Source organism: Papilio machaon, chromosome 5 (assembly GCF_912999745.1).
Source record: "Papilio machaon chromosome 5, ilPapMach1.1, whole genome shotgun sequence".
Lineage (NCBI taxonomy): Eukaryota > Metazoa > Arthropoda > Insecta > Lepidoptera > Papilionidae > Papilio > Papilio machaon.
In genome coordinates, this window is record NC_059990.1 from 8,197,098 (window position 1) to 8,210,731 (window position 13,634).

A 13,634-nucleotide genomic window follows, 5' to 3' on the forward strand; every position below is an offset into this window, starting at 1 on the left:
ACTGTAATGAACAATACCGGCACTAGTCCACCAAACGCTTACAATTAACTTTTTTGGGGTTAATTTTCGCTTGGGGCAGGATTTCGCTGGCTGGCCAGGATCCAACCATTGCGCTGAGCGCTTCCGATTATCGTAAAGAACCCATTTTTCATCACAGGTAATGATTCGGTTTAAAATACCTTCATTATTGTGCCGGTTTAGTAATGTAACGCAACAGTCGACGCGCATTTGCCGGTTTGCTTCAGTCAATTCGTGAGGTACCCACCTTTCAAGCTTTTTAATCTTCCCAATTTGCTTCAAGTGAATTAAAACAGTTTTATCACTAACATCGCAGCCTGCAGCTAACTCGGACGTGGTTTGCGATAGATCCGCTTCCACAATAGCCTTCAACTCTTCATTATCAACTTGAGTGTCAGGCCGTCCACGGGGCTTGTTCTGCAGATCGAAATTTCCAGAACGAAAACGTTGGAACCAAAAACGAACTGTGTTTTCTTTTGCAACACGACCGCCATACACATCATTCACCCTTCGAGTCGTTTCCGCAGCACTAGTGCCACGGCGGAACTCGTACTCGTAAATAATGCGATATTTTAAGTTTTCCATTTTGTCAAATGAGTGACACAAACAGAAAAAAACAGAAAAAAAAAAACAAATGAATGATGGTCATCGAACCACAAATACATGAGTCTATAGCTGTACAAATTTGAATTTGAAATTCCTTACCAAAGAGGAGAAATTCGTGATTAAAGTGGCCAGAACAAAAAACACCAATTTCATATGTAAGGACCTAATATTTATTAATTAATTATATTCATATTAATCATATTAGTAATAATATAAATTATATTAAGATTAATAATTATATAAATTATATTAATATTATCTTCAATTAATTATTTTTTATAATTCATGAATGAATGAAGGTATATATATCTTATACCTATATATACATATATATATATATATATATATACCTATATATAAAAATATATTATTTTAATATTATTAATTATTATTATTCCACATATTTATTTCTTGTTTAATTTTATATATTTTTCTTAATAAAATCTTAAACAATATTAAAAAAATATAAAAAAATATAAAACTAAATATATTATTATTATTATTTTTATTATTCATTCATTCATTCATTTATTCATTCATTCCTGCATTCATTCATTCCTTCATTCCTTCCTTCATTCATTCATTCATTCATTCACTCATTCCTGCATTCATTTATTCCTTCATTCCTTCATTCCTTCCTTCATTCATTCATGAATTCCTTCATTCATTCATTCATTCATTTGTAATTTATTTATTTATCTAATATTTTATGCATATTAATTGTACACACACGATGTTTCACATCTGCCAGGCGTCCCGTGACGGCTCACGTTTTTTTTTTTTTTTTCTAGCGTAACTCTGTGAAATTTTTGAGCAGCTACAGTATCTGACAAAGTTCTTTAACATAGACATATATATTACATATATTCCTTTCTTAATACTAATTTCCATTTTTGGTTTTAAATTATTCATCTAACTCATAATAATTGTACATACTTTTAACATGCAATACAAATCATTGGCTCCTTTAATACAAGGAAACCTTGTAAAGGAGCTAAGGTTATAATGAAACAGGTGTGTAAAATGTACGGTAAAGATTTGTTATCATTATTATATATGATTTTTTCTCTTTTACGAAATTGAGTATTTTTATTTGATTCTTTTCAGTACCTAATATAGCGTTTTAGTACTGTAGGTATCAGCTAACGAAATACCTTGTAAAACAACTGATATAGATACGGATATTCTAGTGTCAAGTAAACGCAAAAGATTACTGCTGTCTGTGAATTATACAGATGGTATAATTCACATACAGCAGTAATCTTTCGCTGCAAAAACCTTTATAGATAGATGATGAACAACTACGTCAATATTGTTACTTTTATAACGTTAATAAACACTGCATATTTTACTTAGCTATATTTTATTATAGCTTTAATCTTATGGAAATTAATTTTAGTTTAGATTATTTTAATAAACATACTAATATTATAAATGCGAATGTTTAGATGGATGGATGTTTGTTTGAAGGTACCTCCGGAACGGCTCAATGGAACTTGATGAAATTTGACACAGATGTAGAACATAGTCTGAAAGTACACATGGGCTTATTACGTTTTATTTTTAATTCCACGCAGACGAAGTCGCGGGCGACAGCTAGTATATATTAAGTGTTAAATTAAATCCGATATTTAATTATTGATTGTTATTTATAGAATTGTTATAAAATCACAAAATTTCATTTTGATAGCTGTTAAGCACCTTCATTTTAATATTTTCTGCTCATTTTCGCGTACTGATACGTTAAAAGTTATTTCAGCATTTTCTGCAATTTACAATTCACACATATTACAACATAAACAACTTAAAAGTCTATGCGCTGTGAAACAGCCCCCATTAAAAATAACGAACATCTTTGAGCATACGAAATAATTGGAATTTATTTTAATTATATGTCTCTGCTCTGGATAAAAATATTTTAATATGCAAAATTTCTCGGTAAAGCAAAAAAATTAAACATCATAACTTTTTCATTGAAATCAAGTAGACCATATGGTAGACAACCGTGACATCGTAGTAGTAAAATGAAGTTTGCTTTGATGAGAAAAACGCAACTATAATTTTTAAATGGACCTCTAATTTAGGTGAATTGAAACGTTTAAATTTTATATCTATTCATTAAAGTAAATTAAGACATGTTTTTAAACCAATGCAATTTGTAAGCAACTTGTTTAAATCGGAAAATGAATGAAAAAAAAATTTTTGTTACTCGTCATTTTACGAATAAAACACCGCGTTCTCGTCTCTTTACCTTTCAAAAGGAATAAAGGCGCGAGAATATATGGGTTCCATTGATTTTATAACACGACGCCTTTGAAAGTGTTTCGCCGAAGCGTCATTGCGGATGTTTTGCAGCGCTGCACATTCTGAATAGTCTTTTTACGTCGTTTGTCTTCGCGTTAAGCTGGCCACTCATTCTAAGCTTACACAGCTCAATTTTAAGCCGTGCTTAACGCCGCAATATATTAAGTTTTGCCTTGTATTTTTTTCTGCATCAAGAGCTTGCTTGCGGATTTCATATAAATTAATGACTTACGTTTAAACATTATGATTTAAATATAAGAGTCGATTTTAATATTTATTATATTATATTATTTTACTACTGCTACAAACATCAACATTAACACACATATATAATTATATTTTCACTATATTAAAATAAAGTTGTATACATTGATCTACATAATTCAGACAAAACTGTAAAACATAAAGGTTTTATGTCGTTGAACATCGGCAACCGCAATATACCCGTCAGGTCTAAAGGTCTATGGTAGAAACCAACAAACAATGGAGTATAAGAAATCGTATAGGTTAAAATTACTATTCCTTTTTGTCAACTATGATACCCCATTAAAAAAAAAATCTACGCTTTCTTGCTCGTTGATTAAAATCTATCTAAACTAATTTATTAATTAAATAAATACATTCGTAGTTATATTCATTTGTATCTATATGTCTGATTGTTGGTGAAGACGTACAAACACATCTAGCTTATCGGCTTCGGTACAGATTTATAGAGATTATCCATTTTGGATTGTAATGGAAAGTAATATCCTGGAATGTTTGTTCCAGTTACTTGTAAGGATACATCCACTTCCAAAATGGAATTACTATTTCATTGGATTGGAATAATTTAATTGAGAATAAAAGTACATCTAAATGGATTAACATTTGGAAATAGTTAAAACATTTTTACTTTAACTAACTTGTTTTAAATTTATAAATCTATAAGATTATTTTATTGTCACAAAATTTAATTTCATTTAAACGATTATAAAATTAATAATTAACTCTACAATTTTAATCTGACTGATAAACTATATTTGTAGTAAATACATTATAAATCTAGTTGGATTAGATTCTTTGCATGGTTTTAAATTATATGAGATAAATGCTTCAAGCGTATCGTAAAAGAAATTATTAATACCCTAAGGCGAGGTCTGCGGTTCCTTAAATGATAGCGCCTTACCCTCAGGGCTCGTTTCTGAAAATAATTAGAAACCTTTACAATATTAATATAAGTACTTACGATAAAATTTTCCGAACCGATAATAAAAATGCTGATAAGTATATTAAATTTATATAACTGAATTTCGGTAAAAATGTAATGCCAATTAATTTCCACACTAATGGCTAACTAATAACTCTGGCTAGTAAATGATTTATATTTGGTCCAGCCTGCACGCGAGTGCTCTCGTCCATTTTAAAATATCACCAAAAACGGTAATAATTTGTGACATATTGAAAACTTACAAATTATATGTTATTATAATTAACTTATTTATCTATATTCCTATAACGAGGGAAATGTTCGAATGTAATGACACATCAATTTTCAAAATCAGTTAATAGTGCAGTCTGTAACAGTTTAATGGAAGTAAATACAGAACAAGCGTACATAGCAAGTAACTAATATCCTACTGTCTGGAAGACAGAAGTAATAATAGTCGTTAACAATTTTATAATAACTTATACGAACTTATATTATTTTATAATAACTTGGGGTAGGCTCCGAACCCCTTAGCCCGGCGCAGGGGTGCGTAACTGCATTTCCCCTCATAAAAAAAAGGCTCCGAACCCCTCAGTGGGGACGTATAGTGAGCTGATGATGAAAAAAAAAAACAATTTTATAAATAAACTTTTTTTAATTATCTACGGGAGATTGAACATATAAGTCATCGTCCATGAGAGAGTATTAAAAGAAATAATAATTTCATGAGATAAAATCGATAAAAGTACTTTACGAGTATGAACAACCGTAAATAGTTCACCGGTGAAATGAAATTGAAAACATTGTGGACGATTTACCGCAATCAAGCAGCGCAGCGCTTGCGAATTGATGACTTTAATTTTATAACTCAAAAACTCTAGTAAAAGATATTACTGACTTTATTTTATATAAGGCCGTTCATTTTTTTAATTAAATGTTACAACGGTAATTTAATTATTCGTTTGAAAGTTTAACGATACGTTTTAGTTCCCTGACTTTACTCAAAACTGTTATAATTATGACAAAATTTAAGAGTGATACTTAAAAACAGCAGTAATTATATGCAGTTATAATTCGCAAAGTAATTTTAAGGTCCAAAAATTAATATTTGATATTTAACTATGTAACTTGACATTTCCATTTATTTCACCGTAGCTACGTAGCAGGTACGTAGCACATACGTAGTCAATCCAGTAACGTAGCAGCATTGCAAATATTTTAAAACTTTATTTTTACTTTGAATCTAAGCCCACAGATTATTAATATAAAATACGATTATCTAAATAAACTAACGTTACATCATATTTATAAAAAAAAAAAAAAAACCAAATCATTTGCAACTCTGAAGCTGTAAATTATCTATAGACTAGTCAACTAAACTACAGATAATTCATCAATCAAACAGTTTCTTATAGCGCAGTAATCACAAAGAGTTGACTCACTGTCGGGTGATTAATGCGACCCCGCCTCCGCCTACACTCAGGTAGGTTTTACGACTACAGTGGGACCTAATTAATGAATGTTTACCACAAACAGCTCGCATAGCCCATTGCTAGCAAACACTATCTTGTTACCTACAACTTTTTTATGTTACTTAATTTCATTCTAATTCACTTTGGTCTAAAGTCACATTACATCAACCAGGACTTTTAAACATACATTGTTTCTTAAAAGCTCAAATATATTACAGGTTTGCGTTGTTTTTTGTCACGTTAAAAAAAGAATGAAAGTTAATAAAGAAAATATTAATTTAAGTAACCAATAATACCCATCCATCTTTACTAAATCGTTTCTAAAGTAATTATCAATGTTTACAACAATCACAACTTAGCAATCGCTATTTAATTCAAAGAAAACTTACGAATAATACAATAAAGTATTTTTCATACTGAGCACTAAAACGACATCTTTCAAGTAGAGCACTTCCGAACATCTGCCGCGGATAACGTCGAGGACAAGCAGGGACTATTACACAGCGTCGGTACAACTGGCTTTATATGCAATAAAAAGAAACCCTAATCGTTGATGTAGAAAATTGGAACAAGTTACAAAATATAATAGCAAACAAACGACTTTCAACCCTACTGTGGTAGCAGACATCTTCAAATATCAAATTCTTTTCATTGTACCTTTACAGACATAACATAAAATATCGTGACATCACAGTATGAATTTAGTATCACGAAAAATGTATCGGTTGATATATACGACCGAGCTCTTACCGATCGGCTTGATACTCTGGCCTTGCGGAGGGACGTCAGTTCCCTCTGCATCTTTTATCGTTTGTACCACGGGGAGTGTTCCGAAGAACTGTTTGGAACGATTCCTGACGCCGAGTTTCGTCATCGGACGACCCGACAGACCGCCAGGTACCATCCATACCATCTGGACGGCTGGCATTCCACAACAGTGCGGTTCTCGCGAAATTTCTTGCCGCGCACGGCCGCGTTGTGGAATGGTCTGTCCTCGGCGGTATTTCCAAACCACTACGACTTAGGGTCCTTCAAGAAGCGGGCGTATCACCATCTCAAAGGTCGGCAACGCACTTGCGATTCCTCTGGTATTGCAGATGTCCATGGGCGTCGATGAACACCTTGGTGTTCCCGCTGCTCGTTTGCCCCCTTCTCTTATAAAAAAAAAAAAAAAAAAAACGGTGGAAACAAAACCATAATCTTTTCTGTTTCACAATCATGTGTGACATGTTTATGTCTATAAGGAAGCTCTTCTTGGTCCTTTATCATCAACCTTGGCCTCTTCCTACTCACATGGGGTCGGCGGACAAGGTTTAATAAACCATAATGTTTTGGCTTATTTTCTACGGCCGGCCGACTATGACTCTTAAACTATATTAATACAAATTTATAAGTTACGATCGATAAAAGACAAGAATAACAAAATTCCATATTTACAAATTAATTTTTTTAGGTTAAAAATGCCGACGAAACTTATTTTTATTCATTCGTTTTTTAATCCATGCCAAGCTGGCGCAATTAATAAATAAAGACTAAAGAAAAAGACAATAGACGTCTTTCATTCAGAGTCCCGGTTGTTTAATTAAAGTGCAATAATTAAAATTCTTATTGCATTTCAAATAAAGCAATAAAAATATGTTCTTGAGAATATTTTATAATCCCAAGTTGTAGACGAATAGATATAAATACGAATATATTTATAAATGTAATAAAAGTTTTCCATAGACACTTGAAAAATAAATAAAAATCTAATGCGAGTTTCTACTAATTCAAAACTTAGTTTATATGACAATTGAATCGCCTTTTACTCAGTGATTTCTCTCGCTCGTTAACAAATTTCATAGACCCTTTATTACTTAAACTAGTAGGTCTTTGTGTTATACGAGAATGCCTGCCGATGGTTTCACGTTTGCGCTTCTAAACAAACTACGAGCCCATAGAGTAACGCGACCCGTTCATTGCCGGTGCGTACGTCTTTTGTTCCTTCTTTTTCATGTGACGCCGTTGATGAGAGTTGACACAACCAAACAATGTACTAAAACTATATCCATAGATAGCGAATAGACACCGATATGGTATTTTTTTATATTACAAGGGCGCAAACGAGCAAACGGCCACATGAATTCGCCGAAATGGCGAAGCGACCTCTGCCCATAGACGTTCACAATTGCGGATGCGTTGCCTAACCTCAATCGACGAAGGAAGAAACTCACAAAAAGAGAATTCTTAACCTTCCAATGCATCTCCTCCTCCAGCAAATCCACCTCCCCTTCCCATCCTTTCCTAACAAGAAAAGGGTGGGAAGGGGGAGAGGACTAAAATTAGGCCTCCGGTACCACACTCATCAGACGAAAGGCGGAATTACTTCCACTTCACGCCAGTCTTCTGTGTGGTCATGGTATTTCACCGGGCGAGCTGGCCAATTCGTGCAACTGATGTTGTTGTTGCTGGCGTCTATCACTGTTCGATATAGCATTGAGTGTAAAATTTATACCTCTCTGTTTTTCTATTCAAGCTTTATTAATTTGAAAACCGTCTTTTGACCACGTGTTATTGTGATAAACCTACATTTTTATACAAAATGTATATGCGTCTACATCGCGATACCCAAACATATCCACTGTATTTCCTGTGTTTAGCTTTATCAACTATTTCGTTTATTGTTACATGCAAAATTGTTTTTCTCAGTTTTAGGCCTTTACACTATATAAAATAAAAGTAAATAATAAACCTACGTATAAAATGCATGAAATTAGATGAAATATAAAACGTAATTGGGATCACAACTTAAACGTCAGTATAAATAAAGCAAAGTTATTTACAAAGTGGGTAGGTACCTGTCGCCGTCAATAAACTTGTGTATAACTCAGCCAAACTAATTTAGCGTACCCCAATGAGGAAGGGTAGAGTTTGTTAGATACCAGTACACATATCTAAATTTAACAATACCGCTTAGAGAAACAAGAAGCAATTGTATTAAAACTATTTATACGAAGTATATAATAGTAAGAATAGGTCTAATCTAGATAAAAAAAAAACTTGTGAGCCGTCGTGGGACGCCTGGCAGATGTGAAACATCGTGTGTGTACAAGTAATATGCATAAAATATTAAATAAATAAATGAAGGAATGAGTAAATGAATGAAGGAATGAATGAATGAATAATAATAAATAATATTAAATATTATTAAAATAATATATATGTATATATATGTCAGTATAGCTTGGCGACCCGTCGCCACGGAAAGCGTCGCCACGCCAACAATTCGGTTTACAAGTGACCCTATAGATGTTTCACATCAAAAAACTTGTGAGCCGTCATGGGACGCCTGGCAGATGTGAAACATCGTGTGTGTACAAGTAATACACCGTACACTCTACTACACATAAAATATATATATATATGTATACCTCAGTATAGCTTGGCGACCCGTCGCCACGGCAAGCGTCGCCACGCCAACGATTCGGTTTACAAGTGATCCTATAGATGTTTCACATCAAAAAATTTGTATGTCTCTATGAGTTCGTAATAGAGGCGGATTTAGATGAAAAGATATAATTTTCTAAGAACACCAGAAGAGATTTTACCCTGAATGTCTAATAAAATAAAGTAAAAATGCACTGAAGTTTATTGTTATTATGTACATATATATTTTGTAAAAAATACATCATTAAAACTGTATAGTAGAAGTAGTGTAAAGTTAGGAATAAAAGACCGTAAATATAGGATAACTGGGAAGTACACCGCCGCGCCGTCTGCATAGTTTAGCACGCCAGAGCTGCTCGGAATCTGAAGATATCCAACTCTATACGTGTAAATGGATACTATTCAATACTTTATTCACGGAAGTAAAATTTAGCCATCACTGTCTTCTTTTGTAGAAGTTTTACGCTATAATTATTTATGTTGCCTTGCCTATTTGCAAAACAACAAATTTCACATTTTTCAGTTCAAAAAAAAACATCGTTAAGTAGACTCTATCATTTATATTTATAGATACTTACACTTTACTACTCTACAATTGGGCCGGTATAATATTAACAAACTACATATAAAGAAAATAAAATCAAAGCGATTTTTAACACAAGAAGTACAAAAAATATGGTCTTCGTCTTACGTGATCCGAATAAACCGCGCAGCTTACAGCGTTTGCAATAAAAACTAAATGTCGCAAAAGTTGCAACCGAAACTTGGTCAAGTAATAAAGGGAAGGAACGAAGTAAGTGTCACCTTTCTGATCCCCCACGTAATATAAGCGGGTGCGAATATGGCTTTAATATATTGCATATTACACGCGCACACCGCTTGCTCTATGAAAGTTTTCTCAATAAAAAAGATAGAGTATCTCTCTTACGAAGGTTAGGAAAGCCGGAGAAACCACCGGATAATATTACGAGAAGTTACGAAATCAGAGGTTTATGGATATTGAAATCAATATAAGAGATTACTACAAACAATGAAGAAAATCATCATTCAAAATGTTTTCGTAAACGTCGCGCTGAGTCGAGTGGTAGAGTAACCAAATAGTTTTGTGATACACGACTAATACGAAATTTATTAAGAACGACTTAACTCACGTATGATAGTGCGGTGACGGCACCGACTCAATGCGAGACGCAACGCGACCGCGAAGACCTGGAAATAAACACTCGCCCTGAAGATGGACTACCCACGAAACAAGTCGGTGCCGTCACCGGACGATCATAGGTGAGTTAAGCTGTTCTTAAATAATTTATTATTATATCTCGCGAAAGTTTAAACAATTTAATGATTAATACTTTTTAAGGCCAATAGGTTTAACTTATATAATTGATTTTTTAATACTGCTTTTAGAAATTAGACTTTGATTTTCAGCTATAAAATAGTTGTTTGTTATTTAATCATTGAATATGTTACAAATACGCAGAACAGCGATGTGCAAAGCAACGTTTAACTATGGAACACACAAGATAATTACAAGCATAGTTGAACGGTGTCTTGATTACGTTTCGTGCGATGCACTGTTGACTAACAAGCGTAAAATGTCTTAGACAAATGTTAACTAACGCTTATGTACATTCTATAAAACATATGATATATTACTAGGTTGCTTTACTAAACTTAGATATGGTCGTTAGAACATCTTTTACATGTACTACGTTTAAGTATAGGTTGCTTAAAGAATTTTTGGATGTATTTATTTTAGGAAATCAGCATTCAAATCATATTGATAAATAAATCTTTATTGAGACTGACCTCACGTACCAATAATTTTAACGTAATCTATAAAATATCTTCCTTTACTTTCTAATTTATTAAAAAATTCTTTTCTGCCTGGATTTTACTTTTATATAACTATCTAAACTGGTATTTTTACTGTACAAATAAATAATCTCGCTATTATTATTATGAAAAAAAATTGAACTCCATGTTAGTTTTAAAATTCTTTTACCCCTTCCGCAGCCAGGCTGCCGCAGAAGGCTTTTAAGATCATTTTTTGCGATACATTCAGCTATCAAATTAATTCGAGCGCGCTTGACACACCGCTGCGGCGTCAGGCGACATATGAAGTAGCTCGCCGGACAATCTGAATTAATTAATGATCAGTTCGCATTAAAATTTACCACAGTTAACGTTTTATTAAAAAACAATATGCTTAAGTTTATCTTAACAGAAAAGTTATTTGTTACTACATAGTTTTCTTTTTAAAAATTTAATTATCATCGTCATTTTCCTTGTTACCCTCAGACTTCATTTCGAACTATTACTACTCTTTTTATTTCATCTCTCACTTTTCTATTTTGGCAAACTCAAGTGACCACTTGCTCGTTATCCACCTTTTGCCACAAAAAATACTTTATTGTAAATATCGCGCAAAAACAACAATAATGTTCAAAGGCATATTAAAATCCTATCTCTCTCTGTGACGGTCCCTCATTTCTGAGGATCGTGGTCAGCATGTGTAGGGTCGCATCATAGCGTATGATATGCCTCCACCGGCTCTTGTCCAGCGCGTCTCTCACGATGATTTAAAATTTTTATGGACGACAACTCCTTCACTTGGTCGGTCCATCTTGTTGGTGAGAGGCCGCGTGATTTTTTTCTTTAGTGTTGCCAATTAAAATCCTATATCAGTGTTTAAATTAGATACCACAGCTAGCATATTTATGGGCAGATCTCAATTTATTTACAAAATTATTCTTAGACGTAGAATTGTTCAAGAGATTCTAACTTACCGCTGAGCGTGTGGTAAATTAGCACTTAATTTTGCAATTAACAAGTTCACTAATGCCGGCGCTGGGAATCCAAAACGGATTGCTACTATATTGTTAATTTGCACTCAAGCTTACAGAATGTGTACATGCACAAGGATGCCACGTACTTATTGCTTAATAACAAATGCAACATTATGAGACACATGTTTGAATTACTATATAGACCTATTCCCTGAAATTCGAACAAGGAAACCAATATATTGTCTTCATTAAAAATAATGATTATCCAAAAGAAGCTTTACCCACATTTAAGTTTATCTTTTACATTTAAACAGTAAAGAAATTTAAACCAAAATTAAAACAAATGAAGGTAATATATTCAAAGGTTTAAATTAAATTAGTGCTATAAAACAAAAAGCTAAACCAAAACACGGTTGATTTAAACGTACGCCAACAATACCGTAATTACTTATGCGCTGTAATAAAATATCGTGTATTACACATTATATTTAACGGAAAGTTAACTAAATTAAATAAGGTATATAAAAGTAAATATATAAAGGCTATATGAATATTCAGTATAGCTTGTTTAACTAATATATATTTTAATACTTACAAACAATTATTCAATTAATTATGAGCTTATAGGATCTAATGTAACATCGATAGAAGATATCGGATTATGTTTCAACTAGCTTTTGTTCACATTTCCGTTCACGCTTATTTAAAAAAATCTTAATTATTAAGTAGTCTATGTGTTCTTCCAGACTGTAATCTATATCTGTGCTTATTTTTATCCAGATCCATTTTTCCGTTTTGGAGTTACCTGCTAACAAACATCCATCCATCCATATAAATATTTTAGATTAGGTATTGCTTTACTGTACAATTTGATCTAGCTATAAATAAATTAAATAGTTACAAAAAAAAACATACACAACTAACGTGTTATTTTCCCATTACAACAATTCTAATTTTACCTACTATAACATTACACATGTCTTTAAATTTTTTATAGCTTAATTTATAGCGTTTTCAAAATTTTATTCAACAAAGAAATAAATATACCCATTTCCTTTTCAATGTGTTAACATGCACGTTTATAAAATGAATGTAACAAATGCGTTGTCTCACGTTGACCTGTGTAACTAACGTCTTACGTCACGCTCAGCACTTAGCAATTAAGTTTTCACCGCGCTATTTAGAAGATACACCTGCGTATTTTATAACGACATAAATAACAAGTAATAGCTTCTTGTGAATTTTAAATCAAATACAATGAACTTAAGTTATTTTTATGATTCGTAGAGAATATGATTTTTTTTTGTGACTGAGTAGTCACTGTTTGCCTTGAAGAGGCATTTACAGTTTCACCGAGCTTGAGGTGGCCGGGCGCAGATGGCGCTTAGCCTAAACCTCGTTTAAGAGAATATGATTTTTGAAAGAAATATATTTAAATCAGTTAAATGAGGACCGAAAAAGTAAGAATGTTTTATGTAAAAGAGGTGAAACCAGTAGAAAAGAAAGGTATGCCAGCTGATAGGGATGTAATTAGGAGGATGTTATACTGAGCCAACCTTCCGTATGGAAAAGAGGAGGCTGATGACGAGTTCTTAATTTATTAATGAATGGAGGTGTAGTATACTCCGTCCGTGCGGTATTTAAAAATCTTAGTAAGTAGTTTTTGTATTCTTCCAGTATGTGTTCTTCGTCAATACTAAATTTCATTGGGATTCGTTGCACCGTTCTAATAAACATCCATCAAACATTTGCATTTATAATATTAGAATAAGAAGTGAGATTGAAATATGTCTGAAGATCATGAGTGTGATAAGTTCCATTTATTCTGAAAAT